This window comes from Podarcis muralis, chromosome 2, assembly GCF_964188315.1.
Source record: "Podarcis muralis chromosome 2, rPodMur119.hap1.1, whole genome shotgun sequence".
Taxonomy (NCBI): Eukaryota; Metazoa; Chordata; class Lepidosauria; order Squamata; family Lacertidae; genus Podarcis; species Podarcis muralis.
Window position 1 is genome coordinate 73,864,523 of NC_135656.1, and position 14,288 is coordinate 73,878,810.

The window sequence follows — 14,288 nt, forward strand, 5'->3', positions numbered from 1 at the left end:
GCAGCGTTAAGGCAAGAAGATTCCTCCCTCCTCATCTCTTCTTTCCCCTCCCGCGGCGGACTTGTCCCTTTGTGGCTTGCAAATGGGCGCTTTCAATTAAAAAAAAAGAAACCTAGAGCAAGAGGAGGAGGAGGAAGGGAGAGAGAGAGAGAGAGAGAGAAATGGCAGACATTCCAGGGCGAGCCATTGGTTTTGTTCTCCTCGCTGACGGCCTTTGTCCTGAACTCCCTTACCCCCCTCTGTTACCACAGTAATGAGAAAGTATGGCCACCCCGGTCTTATTACCATATCAATCTCCTCTTGCCCTGCCTGAGTCAGCCGAAGAGGGGGAAAGGGGGGCATAGAGGCTGCGAGGAGGCGGAAAAGGGAGAGGGGAGCACCCTCCATAATTTAGGGGGCATCCGGCATCACTTTTGCTTTGACACCAAACCTAGCGCTCTCTCTTTCCTCCTATGTCCCACCCCCGCTTACTTCCTAAGAAAGGCCCCCTCTCCTTCCTTCCTTCCTTCCTTTTTATTTATTTATTTATTTATCTATTTATTTCCTCCTCCTCCCTCCGCCCAGAGCCCTTGGCAAGGATGGAGCTCAGGTAAAGCTCCCCTTTGATGCCATTCGCGGCTGCTCATTGGCTGGCTGGCGGGCCGGCGGTGCCTGCCACTGGCCGCTTTGTTCTCTCGGACGGAACGTTCCCCTGCCGGCCGCGCGGCTCTTGAGCGGCAGCAGCAGCAGCCGCAGCTCCTACTATGTGAAAGGGAAAGAGAGACAGAGGCAGGCAGAGAGAGAGATAGAAGCACCGCGCCGGAGAGAGTTGCGAGGAGAAGGAATGACAGAAAGAGCTCGTTACTGCAGGCTGCAAAATAACAGCGGGGAGGAAGGGAGGGAGGAAGAGCGCGCCAGAGAGCGGCCCCACTCCCTCTCCCTGCCAGAGTGCCCGGCAGAAGCGGCGGCAGCGCAAGGGCAGGTGGAGAGGAGGGGGGGGGGTCGCACTCCCTTCTTCCCCTCGGCAGCAGAAGACAAGGCGGCGGAGGCGGAGGCGGCGGCAGCAACCGGGGCTGGCCGCGAAGGCGCTCAAGGTAGGACTTTGCGTTCCCGCCCTCGCTCTGGCGCAGAGCCTGGCGCGCGCTGAAGAGGCTTGTCAGGTGGCTGCCAGCGACCTCGCCGGTCGGAGGGGCTCCAGCGGGGAGGCGAAACCCACGAAGCCCGGCTCCCGTTCCCTACACACCGTGACGGGGCAGCTTCTTGGCGGGAAGGAAGACAGGCGGGCGGGCGGGCGGGCAAGCAGCGCGCGCCCCTCTCCCGGGCCCGTCGCCGGAACTACGGGGGGGGGGGGGCACGCCGTCCTCTGAGGCGAGGCTTTTAGTAGGACTCCTGGCGGGCGAGGCGGGAGGCGGGCGCTTCGAAAGGAGCTGCTGCTGCTGCTGCTGCCTCCAGCTCGGCTGGCATTAGAACGGAGGCAGATTTTGAGCGGGAGGACGAGGAGGGCGGCGGCGGCAGGTGAAGGCAGCGCTGCGTAGGGCGAAGATGCTGGAAAGGGACTGGCAGGTGAGCGGAGGGGAAACTGAGGAGGCTCCGGGGCGTGGAAGGAGGGATGGGGAGCGGGAAGCCGGGAAGGCTGGGGCAGGGAAGTGCCTGGGCAACCAAAGACCAGCAGCCTTCGAGACGCCTCGTGCCCAAACTTAACTTTCTTTCCCTTGGATTCGGCTCCCGCTCGCTGGGTTTTGCTTTTCCTTTCTGCAGACTGTGATGGTTGGAGTGGGGGGGGGGGTGAGAGCAAATTTCGAAGTGTAGCCGAAAACTTGTAACAGCTGATGCTGCTCTTGCCTTGGAAGTGCTTGCAGGTAGATGCTCGAGGGTTGGGGGTGGGGTGGCCGGGAGCACCGGCATGTTGCCTCCCCCCCCCCCCAGACTTGGCTGAGGAGGGACAGGAGCATCCGAGGTGTGGGATGCTGGTAGCATCACCACCTGAATGTGGGGAGATTCTCCTGTCCATTCATTTCAGTGGAATTTTGCATCTTCCAAGAATCCTGAATCGCATTGGGGTTGGTTTGTTTTTTAAGCCAAAGCAAACGAACAACATCATAACCCTATGCACAAGAGGTTTCAGATCTGGAGCATGCACCCATTCTCTCCTGAACTCTTCAATAGTTCTGTGGATGGTGTGGTGCCAGTGGACCTTATTCTGATCTCAGTTTGCATTTACACAGGACTCACTATGTCCTTGAGGTTAAGCAAGTGGATTTAAATCCTTGGAACTGAAATCAGAATCTGGCAACCTTTCCTCTGACCCTATCTTCCTTTCTCTCTCTGTCAGGTTTCGCCCAAGAGATCTTTCTGAGCATTTGCTGCTAATATTAACCTTCCTCTTCCTCTTTCTCTTTCTCTGTCTTTGTTACGTGTTCATGTCTCTCTGTTTTGTATGTGTGCGGTTCATAAGTATCTTGAAGAAAGAAAACACCCCGTCAGTGAGGAGCATCTGCTCTCATGTGCTCATATAATCTGTTACTTGACCACTTGTGTTGTAGGATCACTTGCAACACCATAGAGAAAGTCACAGTTTAATTCACATTGCCTCTTTCCTTGGAGGCTTGTCCACTTCTTAGCAGGGGGGGGGGGAGGCAAGTGTAGGTTACAATTTAGAACACAATAAAATTCTAGCATGACATGTGCCTACTTATTATTTTAAGAAGAGGGGGCATTTTCCAAGTTTCATGAGTGCTGTGGGGTCTCAAGAGCAGGTGAAAACCTTCATTATTTAACCTGACATAATCTATCCCTGGATTTGAAAACTAGCTATTGATAACATACCCGTTGAAACCAGCACTAACATTAGGGGCTGTGCATGCACAAGCAGAGGCATTCGCTGCGTTACTCCATCTCTGTCTCCATGTAATAAGCACTTGGGATGGGAGTATTGCTTCTGCAGGTGCTACAAAATTAACGTGGAATGCTAAATCACTAGCCATAGTTGACCCTTTTGAGTGAGCCAAGCAGCATCCATAATCTATTGACTAAGTAGAGCTACATTTTCTTAACGGTGTATTTCGGGCTATTGTTATATTACATGCTGAAGCCATATGGGGTGTTGGGAATAAAGTCTGAACATTTATTTGCCAGCTCATGAAAATTAAGAGCAGGCAGCAATGGGTGCTTTTGTCAAATGTAATAACAGAAAGTACCCTGGTCGCTCCTTGTTGTGATTTCAGACTAGTTTGAAATGGAGACCTTGAGGAACAAAGAACCTTGGGCACTTGAGCCTCATGCTAGCCAGCTGTTCTGTCACTGGCGCTGTGCAGCTTGCCAAGATTGTTGAAGGCTAGTGGCACAAATGCAACTTTGTCGAACTTAAAAAGGGTGGCTGCAGGAGTGTTCCCCTGTAGTGTAGGGCCTGCTCACCTTCCTTATGTTTCCTGAGCTTTTGTTGATTTCCCATTTAGCGATTCAAAGTGACTTGCCAAGATTGGGTCTGCTCAAGAGGGCATTGGTATCTGTGTGTGTTTAAATGTAAAAAGAAAAACTGAATTTACAAAACAGTGGCAGCTTTAACATAACATACTAACTCAAAAAAGAACAAATAAACTTATAATGCACTACAATGAAATAAGGCAATGGAAGTTTTAATGTTCTTTTCTAGATCCAAGGACCCTGTATCTACCCTGCTTTGTGTTTCAAGGATCTCTGTGTGATCCTATGTGTCACAGAAATCAGATGTCAAGGTTTGAGGGCATTCAAGGTTTTTTGCTCCCTCTGTGATTCTGTCTTTTATCCAGTAGGGATTCCTGTGCACTACATATAGCTGGGGGCAGTGCTATTTTTCTAGAAAAAGAGGTGCCGGAACTCACCATGAATGCCTCCCTTGTTCTCTTATAATGGCAATAGCGCCCACCTGAGAGGTGCCGGAACTGATTTCCAGTTGGAAAACAGCCCTGGCTGGGGGAAATCTCCTTGCACACCTACAGAGCTACTATTTCTATGTTCTAAGAGATTATATAGAAATAGTAATGCATACATAGTTATGGAAACTGAGTGTGCATTATGTGCTTTTGGCACTTCAGCATTTGGACTGGATCACCAGACTTGGATCTTGAATTCAAGAAATAGTAACAATCCTCCCTGATATTTATGTGGTTGTGGGAGGCATGAAGAAAGAATGAGCCAAATTTTTATTTCAGATGGCTAACCACAGAAATTGGAGTTATGTTGAGGGGGTGGAATATATAGGTGTTGCAAAAATTTTAGCTATGCCATTGCATTGTGTTGCATTGGGGAAATGAACCATTATCTTAAAAGGTAGAATGATGCTTCTTCCCCCATTGCTTGCAATTAATAGAAGGCAGTACATACATTACTTCAAGTTAACAAATAGTTCTGGGAATATTCAGTGAAGTTCACCATACTAGTTGAGAACCTGTGCTCAGTTATTCTGTTATCACTGCATAATGGAACATTGTTTCACTGCTTGGCTATGTCTCTGCAGTGCTTTTCCATACTATCTTCTGTACAGGCTAATATGGGGAAACTGTCCATATTACTAGCTTTGAGCCAAAGGGACAAGTTTATTTCACGTATGGCTCCAGGTTTTTAACTTAATAATGTCTGGAGGGAATTGTGTATGAGACTTTGCTTTCAACCAGGACATTTCTAAAATTTGCCTTCGCATTATGCTAACTGAACGTTGCAAATAAATAATCAGAGCTCCTAGCCAACTATGGTTCTAGCCCATTATGGTTCTGACTTTCCTATCTGCCTAAAGCTTCCTTTACAAGCCTCTGCTAACTGCCATTAACCTTACTGAGCAGTTTTGCATTTTGTCTGTTACATTTATATCTCCCTTTCCTGTAAAGAATTGTGACATATAACTTAAAGGTACAGTTGACTGAGAGAGAATGGCTGACCCCAGGTCATCCAGCAAACCTCCAGGTGGGAATGTGAACTTTGACCTTCCCCCACCCAGGGTTCGATCCACATGTACCGGCAGATTAGAATACAGTCAATATTCCTGCCTATACTCATGACTGGATAGTGTTTCCAGTGAGAGATACATATTACAAAAGCATACAATAACTTAAGGGGACTGCAAACCTGATAGGATTCACAACCATTCAGGTGTTTGGGGGGTTGAAGTATGTGAAGATCCTAAGGGTGTTATGACTTCAAGCATTGCCACTGTTGTTGAACAAAATGCTTTTGCTCTCTGGTCACCTCAATGCACCTATGCTACATTTTAATTGCGGCACCTATATATGCCTAGTCAAAACCCAAAAGTTTTCTTTACAGTAGTCATTTTTCATTTCCATCCGCATCTCTTTCAATTCTCTGCTTTTCCTCTTTCTTCCCCGGCATTGGTTTCATCAGACCCCCATTCCCCTCTGTCTTTTTTGAAGGAGCCCTTCCTGTCTCTTAATTCCATTGTTATTCTCTTTACCCTGCTTCTTTGTTTCAGCTGAAAAATTGCTCCCCTTTAAAAACAAAAACAAAAAGCCCACCTTTCCCAGCCATTCTGGTAAGTATTTTCTCCAGAGAACCATCCTGCAAAGGTTAGCGCAAGAACCAATAGCAAGTCTTCTTTTGTTTTCCTGTCTAGATTTTCTGCCCAGGAGAAACATGGGGTCTTCCCAGTAGAACCTGCCATTTCCCCCAAAACAGCAGAAACTAATGGAAAGAGGGCGGAGTTTAGATATTATAGGGCACAGAATAGAAACTGCACCAACAGCACCTAGCCAAAGACGCAGAAGTGAAGGATTACCCAGGTATATGTGTATGTTGCTTGTTGCCTGGGTTGTTTGTATCAGGTATATTTCCTTGGATGTGTTTCTCTTGGTACATTTTCCCCCAATTTGCATCACTGTTCCATTAATATTTTTGATTTGCATTAAGTACATCTGAGCATTTTTAAGTGCTTGTGCCAGTGTTTTAGTGTGGCTGCCCAGAGGCTTTTATTGGTGTTGCTGTGTCAATGTCTTATTATATCAGCATTATTTGCTCACCTAGGTAAAGTTGCCTTGCCTTGCGTTTTAAGGGACAGATATTCCTATCTTTAGAACCCTACAGGTTTAGCATTCTTAAAAAGCAAACGTCAAACAAGTAATACTGGAAAGTAGGGTTTTTGGGGTGGGGGGTGTCATGGCCTCCTTTTGCTGTGCTCATATCAATGTTGTTTGTTTCTTTGTCCTGCACTTGTAGTTTTCTCTGTGCTAGTGGTCCACTGTAGCTTGTTTCTATTTGTCTATTCGGCATCCTGATGTTTTTGTAACCTTAGTTTGTGCAGATGTGTATATGTACTTCTGTATTCATGTTTGTTCTGCATGTATTGATGCAAGTATTGACACTGATACTGAATCCCAAGAGGGAATCTCATTTCAGCCTGATGCAGAAAAAGTAGGGTGGTGGGGAAGAGTCTGATCAGAATTGCTTTATAACCTTTGTTATTATATATGCTGATTATAGTACTAGAGGTTGATACGTGTATTCACTGGCTAGTTTTAGGTGGTTTGCTATTCAATGTTTGGGGCCGAATTATTTTCCTCAGCTGACAGAGGCTTCAGATAATTCAGTGCGAGAAAAGCCTGGTGGAATCTGAAGATCAAGATAATAACCCTTTGTTTTTAACTTGAGGAATGAATGAGTAATTCTATCATTACTCTTCATCTGATACAGAGGCTGGGTTGGGAATATCAATAAGTTTTTAATGAATCTTCTGTCATCACAATGAGACGTGGGCTCTCAAAATTAAATCAAGTATGCTAGATTGCCAACGTTGGTGTGTATATGTGGCAGAAAGAATGTCCATTATCTTCATATGTTTCCTTAAATATTACGGCTGATCCATTATTCATTAGTGCTACCCTTCCTTTTTTAAATGCCATGTATTTCAAGGCAACCGTGTGTTTAGACACTAAGGATATTCCTGAAGCCAGTGTATAAAATCACTGACAGTTTTCCTTCCACCCCACCCCATTTCTGTGAGGTCATCCATGAAATAGTTTGGATTCACAGGGGGAGAGTGGGGGGGGGATCAATCCTAGATTATAAGGGCACTAGTATTTCAGTCCAGAATTGAGTCTAAAGATGAAAAGCAAAACACAGACTAGTTTCTTCTTTGTGCCAAGTGTAGCTGCTGAGCTGTCACTGCTGTGGGGAGCCTTTTGTGAGATACCATCTCATTGTCTGTGCAAGCTAATACCTGGTGTCTTTCTCCTGCAGTCTAGTTCTCTGCTCATGGATAGCTCAAAGAAGGAAAATAAAGGACAGGGGAGGAGAAGTGGCTAAGGAATGTAGACAGGTCAGACTCCCCCCTAGCCTTTAGATCTAAACTCCTTCACAGTATCACAAAGGCTCTGTGTATGTGAGAGGGAATGTATTTGCATATGTTAAAACTGGTCAAAAGCAAGAACTTACCCTTTTAGAATAATCCCAGCTATAAAATGCTTAAAAACAAAACGAAAACAAACCTGTATTTGAAAAGGTTACCTTTCTTTCTTTCATATGTGTACTGGAACAACAACAACAAAAAGTTTTTTGTTAAAATGTGGAAATTTAGTTTTAATACCAACACTTTAATATATAACAAGAACTGGAACAAAATTATGATTTTAAAAAATGTAGTGGAAGTCATTAAATATTGTACCAAAGGATGGAAGAATATGCATTAAACTGTTCCCCCCCTTACTAAGCTTAAAGTTTGGTATGATTATGTCTGTTTGTAATTAGTTTTACTTTAACAGTACTGCCAACACTAGGTTTTTAATTAACAATGCCTTTTCTGCCTTTTATGTCTACTAAAGGTAAGAACTTGCATCTATGCACAACACCACACCACCCAACAACTTACCATTGTGTGTGTTTGTGTAAGTGTGTAAAACTGGATCATGTCCCGACTTTGGGTGGTGCTAATACACCTCCTAGTACCATACTAACCAAATTGCTAAGTGATGTAGCTGCCCGGGCACATCCACCTGATGAGCAATTGATTGTGCACAATATTTGCTACCTTAAACTAGCAGAGATGCATTGCCTTTATGTACAGTAATTATGGCCAACATCAGAGGTCTTTCTAATTTCCCCCTCCCATAGAGTCCAGTCCACTGTTGCAGATAGCTTCAGTGGACTGAATTTCATTGTGGCTAATACTTTACAGATTTCTCAGTCATGTTGAACTCTACTTAGAATCATAGAGTTGGAGGGGACCCTGAGGGTCATCTAGTTCAACCCTCTGCATTGCAGGAATCCTGCCCACTGCCGTCCATGGGTGGGTTTGAACCACCAACCTTCTGGTTAACAGCCTGATTCACTGACCCATTGTGCCACATGTTATATATTATATCTACTTGCATATACTGGTTCCACGACATGGAAACAAAACAACTGCTAAACAAAACAATCAAAACTCCTCAAAGTAGGAAGCACTTCCGGTTGTTTCTCTGGCCTTCAGGGAAGCAGTTCTGAGCATGCTCATAGTCAACGTGTGATACTGATACACTACTGCTACCACATAGGACTGTCTTTGAAGCAGCTTATATCTGCTATAGTGGCTGTGCTGGAAAAGGCCTCATATCAACAGATCAGGGCTGACTTCCTGCAGCCCAGTCAGTCACATGATTTGAGATAGGCCTCTTTGCCATAGCTATACTTTGAGGTTAGGATTGGCTGAGTGGTGAAGAGAGCTGATTGGCAAGAGAATAGGGGATTCACAGAAATTTTAAATTTAAGGAAATATTAAAAATGTATGTAGGACAGAAAAGTGTATGTGGCTTTGAGATTTTGAGGAGGAAAAATTGCTTGACATTTTCATTGGGAGGGCTGTGTCTCAGTAGCCCCAGTGGACCAGCTTCCATTGCCTAGCTCTCATATTCAGGATTCACTGTGTAAGGGAACTTCACTCTTCGACATACTGTGTCTGGTTAGACAAATTCAGAACCCCTCCAGTTCTGGGAAACATAGGGTAGTATTCAACTAAATTTTACTCAGAGCAGACCCATTGAAATTAATGACCCTGACTAAGTTAATTCATTATTATTATTTATTTTATTATTATTTATTAAATTTGTATACCACCTTTCATCCATAGATCTCAGGGCAGTTCACAACCCGGTTTCATTGGGACTATGAGTAGCTTTAGCGTGATCACAATTTTAGCAGTGAAAGTAAATGCATTGTGGGGTAGAGGTTGTGTTTGCCAGCTATATCCACAGACCACATACTGATGCAAAATTCAGAGGCAGCATACATGCAGTCGTTCCCATTGGTACATGCTGAACAAGTGCTCTCCGTACTTTTACTCTTGGGAAGTAAAGTTTGTGTGTACCCAGTACATGCACATTGGGATGCATAAGCACATGGCATCTTAAATAAAAGGAGCATGAGCACTTTTAGTTAATAATATTCCTGAATCTTTTGATGTGTTTTATTTGAAGTGAATAGAAACTTCCAGAGGCTATCTGAAATGTGTGCTCTGGTGTTTGGCACAATATGGCTTAGTTTAGGGCTGAGCCCCTCCTAGCTGCCCGCACTGTTCAGATGCTGACCTTTCAGTGATGTGGGGTTTTTTGGAGTGGGGGGCAACAAACATGTGCTAAGTATTCATCTTACCACACAGAAGTTGTATTGCCTGCTGCCGGGCACCATTTAAAAAAATACTTTTGTTTTCCACAAGGTGCCATAATGAGGGCACGAAACACAGCCCTCATGCTGATTTAGCTTCAAATGGTAGCACGTAGCCAATTCTCATTGGTTATCATGCGTACTTCGAAGCCAAATCAGCCTTAGCGTAGTTGCAGCTGTGCCATAAACCCTTAATCTGCCTGCCTGCCTGCCTGATAGTTTAAGAAAGTCATATTTCTCTTTTAAAAGTCATTCATGTTAAGTTGTTGATTTGAAACGAAAGGACTCGTCTTGGGTTCATTTCACATGAGCGAGTCTTTTCCAATTTGACATTTTGATTCAATAAATGTTTGCTCTCCTGCCAGAAAGACGGTAAAACCATCCACTTCCATGGTGACTTATTTTGGAGGGTGGGGAGAAGCAGATTCATACGTAAGGTAATTCCTTTGGTTGGCAGTTTTGTAACTACTTTCCTTTTCTAGATGGGGAAACAAAGCTATGAATGAACTGGTGACATGTCCTAGATCACAAATCTCACAAATCATTTAATCTTAGGTTATATACGGTAACTTATATATGATAACTACATAGAATAACAGGAACATTCCACTTCTCATTTTTTGGGGGGGGGGAATGGTGTACGTATGTGGAGGGGCCGAGAGCTTGTATCGTTCATGATCACAGGGCAGGAGTGAATAACAGTTGTCCTAAGCCCTTGTATAAGAACAATGCTACAAAGTAAACCCATATCAGGAAAAGGGTCCATAGAAGCAGGTCAGAGACATGCTATATCAGTACTACTGGAAGCCAAGCAGGAGAAGTGGCCAAAGTTTTGAACAGGATATTGCTATACTCCAGCCCATGTATGGGTTATTATCGGACAATCTAGAACTAGGCAGGACTAGAATTGTTAGAACTCGGTTTTATGAGATGATTGTTCACCTGTCCAAGAGGGCAGGTTCTGTATCAAAACAGTCAAACCATCGCTTTAGGGAACATGAGAGTCCAAGGTCTGATTCCTTATACGTATGTCCTGCTTTGCTTTGGAGGAGGGAGCTGTGAAATGTCAACATTTCTTTGTAGTTCTTTTATTCTGTCAAGACCAGAATCCTCTATGCAAGGCCAAAATCCAGGTTTCTGTGGGTCTCTAGGCAAAAATACCAGCAGTGCCCTCTCCCCAGTTTCCCAAAGAGAGCACACTGTTTCTGTAATTCTAATTTCATCTTCTTTTCTGGTGTTCTGAGCATTGCTGGTCTCCTATTGCTCAGCTGACCAGTAGGAGGAGGGTTCCTTCCTTATTTGGAATTTGTCTCATGGATCATTTAAACACCCTTGGGCCCTTAGCAGCTGCCCATCCTTGCTATGTGATCCTTCCAGGCTTTCCTATGTGTCCTTGAAGCCATTTAGTTATTAGGTTCAGACTTCAGACTTGTTCGGAAAAAAAGAAAAAAGAATCCAAAGTTGTACCAACCACAGCTAAGTGCAAAAGACACACAGTTAGAATTGAAAAACAGGGTGCCTTTGAGCTGTTTTTTCAGTACCAGACAGGAACTGAGCTCACAGTCCTTTCATACAAAAGTCCATTCCTGGTTAACACCAAGTTTTATTCATTTTAGCAACCTAATTTAAGGGGGGAAAGGTGCTTTTTTGTTGTTGACATTGTTAAAAAATATGGGAAATGGAAACTATTGCCCAGAGGTGGATTTAGGGCAGTGTGACTTGTTCTGCTGCACTGGGTACCACAACTATGACATAGTGAATTGAGCAGAATGGGAGGTGAGAGGTAGGGTGTGTGTGTGTGTGTGTGTGTGTGTGTCAAATTTTAGCCTCACACAGGGCACCACAGAAATTTGAAAGACTAAAATCTGCCCCTGCATTCCCAAACAGTTGGGGGAATCAGAAATCATTGCCAATCTTTTGCAAGTCACCCAGAGATCTACCAGTAAATCCCAATCTACTTCCTGCCCACTCCTGCTCTTCTTATTTAACTTTGCCACACCCAGGAGAGTCATGGTATGACTTCAGGGTTAGACTGTAATATCTGACGCAGACCGGTAGGAAGTGAGGAGGGAGATTAGACTTAGATTGCATGCAGGTGATTTTGGAAGCACCTACCATATTTTGTCCAAGTGAACTAGGTTTGATCTCTGGAATAAAAAACATTTCTGTAAGTATGCAGCAGGAAACAGCTATGCGCAGTGCAGATTGCATAGACCCATGACGTCATGAAAACATATCAACCATTCACTTCATTCCTAGAGCAGCTTTGCAAATATTTTTTTAAAATTTACTGTATTTTAAAATATAAAAATGGTGACGGTGAGTGAATATTTGGATCAATGAACGTAACATAGAGGGCTTTAAGAAATAAAAAAATGGACAGCTTTCCTGAAGCATGAATGACAATTGAACCAGTGGTTCATTCTTTGCCATTTACACGGAGAACACAGCAGACAATTGGACTAATCAGGCAGGAGTGAAACCTGGGATGAGTCTTGTTCTAGTGTTGTATCCGAACATACCACCTCCGAGTCTCTGAATACCTCATTGGAGTTGCCTCTTACTGCAGCCTGATAGGCAGCAATCAGTAGTTGGTAAAAGTTATCTCCATCACACCATGAAATGCTTCATCTGCTAATTCCTACCTATTGAACTGTTGTGGCAAACCTGTGCTCCTTGCAGGAAGTCATGAGGCTACCCCCTATTTCACAACATTATATCACCGTACAGTTTTACACTGGCCCATCACTGCAAAATGCTGTACATTGAGCAGGTTGGGTGGGTGAGCAAGAATCGCTATGGTGAAGCTCAAGGTGATGAATTGGCTAGTGCTAGAGCCCAAGGCAGAGATGGCCCAATACATTTTAGGACCTGAGGTGGACCGCAAAGTAGAAGAGAAGAAGGGGTGAGTGATTATCTACATCAGGAACAAGGGGGAATAAAGATCTACATCAGGTTCTGCTGCCCCTGTGGATCCTGCCGGTGGTTCATCTTGCCTCATGGTGTACCAGCCCTTACCCAAAGAGATTATATTGGTGCCATGTTAAAATGGCCCCATAAAAAGGGGGAAACAGAACATCAAGGATTATTGGGAAAGGAGAGAAATGGCACAACATTGTTGTATTGAAAACAGTGCATCCATACCTTAATAGCATCCTCTTTAAAAGGGTAATAGAACTAAAATAATAACGGGAAGCCCAACTAAAATTGTCAGGAGCTTGGCAAGCCGCCTGCGCAAATGAAGACTAAAAGGATTAGCACTTTTAGGTTCAGTAAAAGAAACAGCTAACATCCTGTTTGTATTAATTTCCTTTAGCCCTGACGGCACAAGCTGTGGCTTGTATACCTCTGCATCTAAAGCAATGGTTCAGAGTATTTGCTAGCAGGAATGAGGAGGGACAGCAATTATTCAAGAGTCAAAAAAATGTAAAAGTATTACTTTATCTCATAAAATCAGGAACAACTTAATAAATAAATAACCATCCTGCCCCCAAGTCAATACTGCTTACTGGGCCTAGCTATTTTTTTGGATAAACGAGTCCATGATATTAGATAAGTCATTGATTTCAGATAACTGCTGCTGTCTGTGTATCGGATGGTGGCCTTGTTCACATGCAATGAGGATGAGATTGTGGGAGGAAACTCAGAGTGAAAATCACAGTCCCTGGTCCTGCCACACTACTGAAAGCTAATCTCCCAGTTTGGCTTAGTGTTATGTGTGAAAGGGGCTTGTGGTTTTATCTTACATTCAACAAGCAATGAGCTGTAACCAAGGTTTATTCTTGGTTTACCCCTTGTGGTTTATCTGGAGAAGACAAGCCATGAGCCTGGATTCGCACATGATGTTAAGGCAAATCATCGCCTGCTCTGGGTGGCATGGTAGCAACAGGACTAAGGAAGGAGCAAAGTTGCCACATGATTTTCATTCTGGGTGCCTTCACTCCTCCACATTCAGGCTAAAGCCATAATTTGATTTGGTAAGAGCTTGCTTTAGTTTCCTTCATCTACTTCCTCCTTTCCTTTTCCTTCTTTGCCAGTCTCTTTCCCTCCCCCCTTTTCATCCCTCTTCTGTTTTTCCTCATCCCTCCTCTCTCCTGTCATCTTCAATGGCCTGCATCAACAGACCTTTTTTATATTGACTTTTCACTTTTCATTCTACTCACTGTTTCATGCAACTCCCAGATCATGTTCTAAAGAGCAGACGTTAAATAAATACTTCTTCTGCTTCTAAGGATACACGTCTCCATGCACTGCATTAAACTCTTACTCTAATGCCCTCAGGAGCAGGCATAACACCAGTGTCTGGCAACTTTGCACCCGAAGCATTATGAAAAGGAACTGGCATTATAGATTTGTGCCAGCCTCCATGCGAACTTCTGTGCATGCGAACTAGAGAGAGCCCAACCATGTCACTTTTAATGCCCTCGTGGTGGCAACAGCTGGCTGGAACCAGCTGTTTCTGTGTCAGCAATGAGTCTGAGGTCATGTGCCAGTACTCCAGTCTTATCCTTACGCCAGGATCTCTTGCACTTGATACTTTGAGCTGCTTTGTGAGCATAGGTGGCTCATAGGATTTCGCTGCAAGAAGGGATATGACTGAAATATAGAAAACTGCAATTATATCTTTAAAAGGTAAAGACGGTTCAGTCATTTACTCTTTCTCATAATGCAACAACTAGGTAGCCTCCAAT

The 14,288-nt window shown here is 44.1% G+C and overlaps 1 long non-coding RNA gene across 1 annotated transcript in view; it reads left to right on the plus strand.

The window, feature by feature from the left end:
• Positions 1 to 365: 365 nt before the first annotated feature.
• LOC114591577 (uncharacterized) overlaps positions 366 to 14,288 on the plus strand; it is a 70,009-nt gene continuing 56,086 nt past the window's right edge. The window contains exon 1 of the long non-coding RNA XR_003705295.2: positions 366 to 1,073. This is a non-coding gene — a long non-coding RNA (uncharacterized LOC114591577). The remainder of the gene's footprint in view (positions 1,074 to 14,288) is intronic.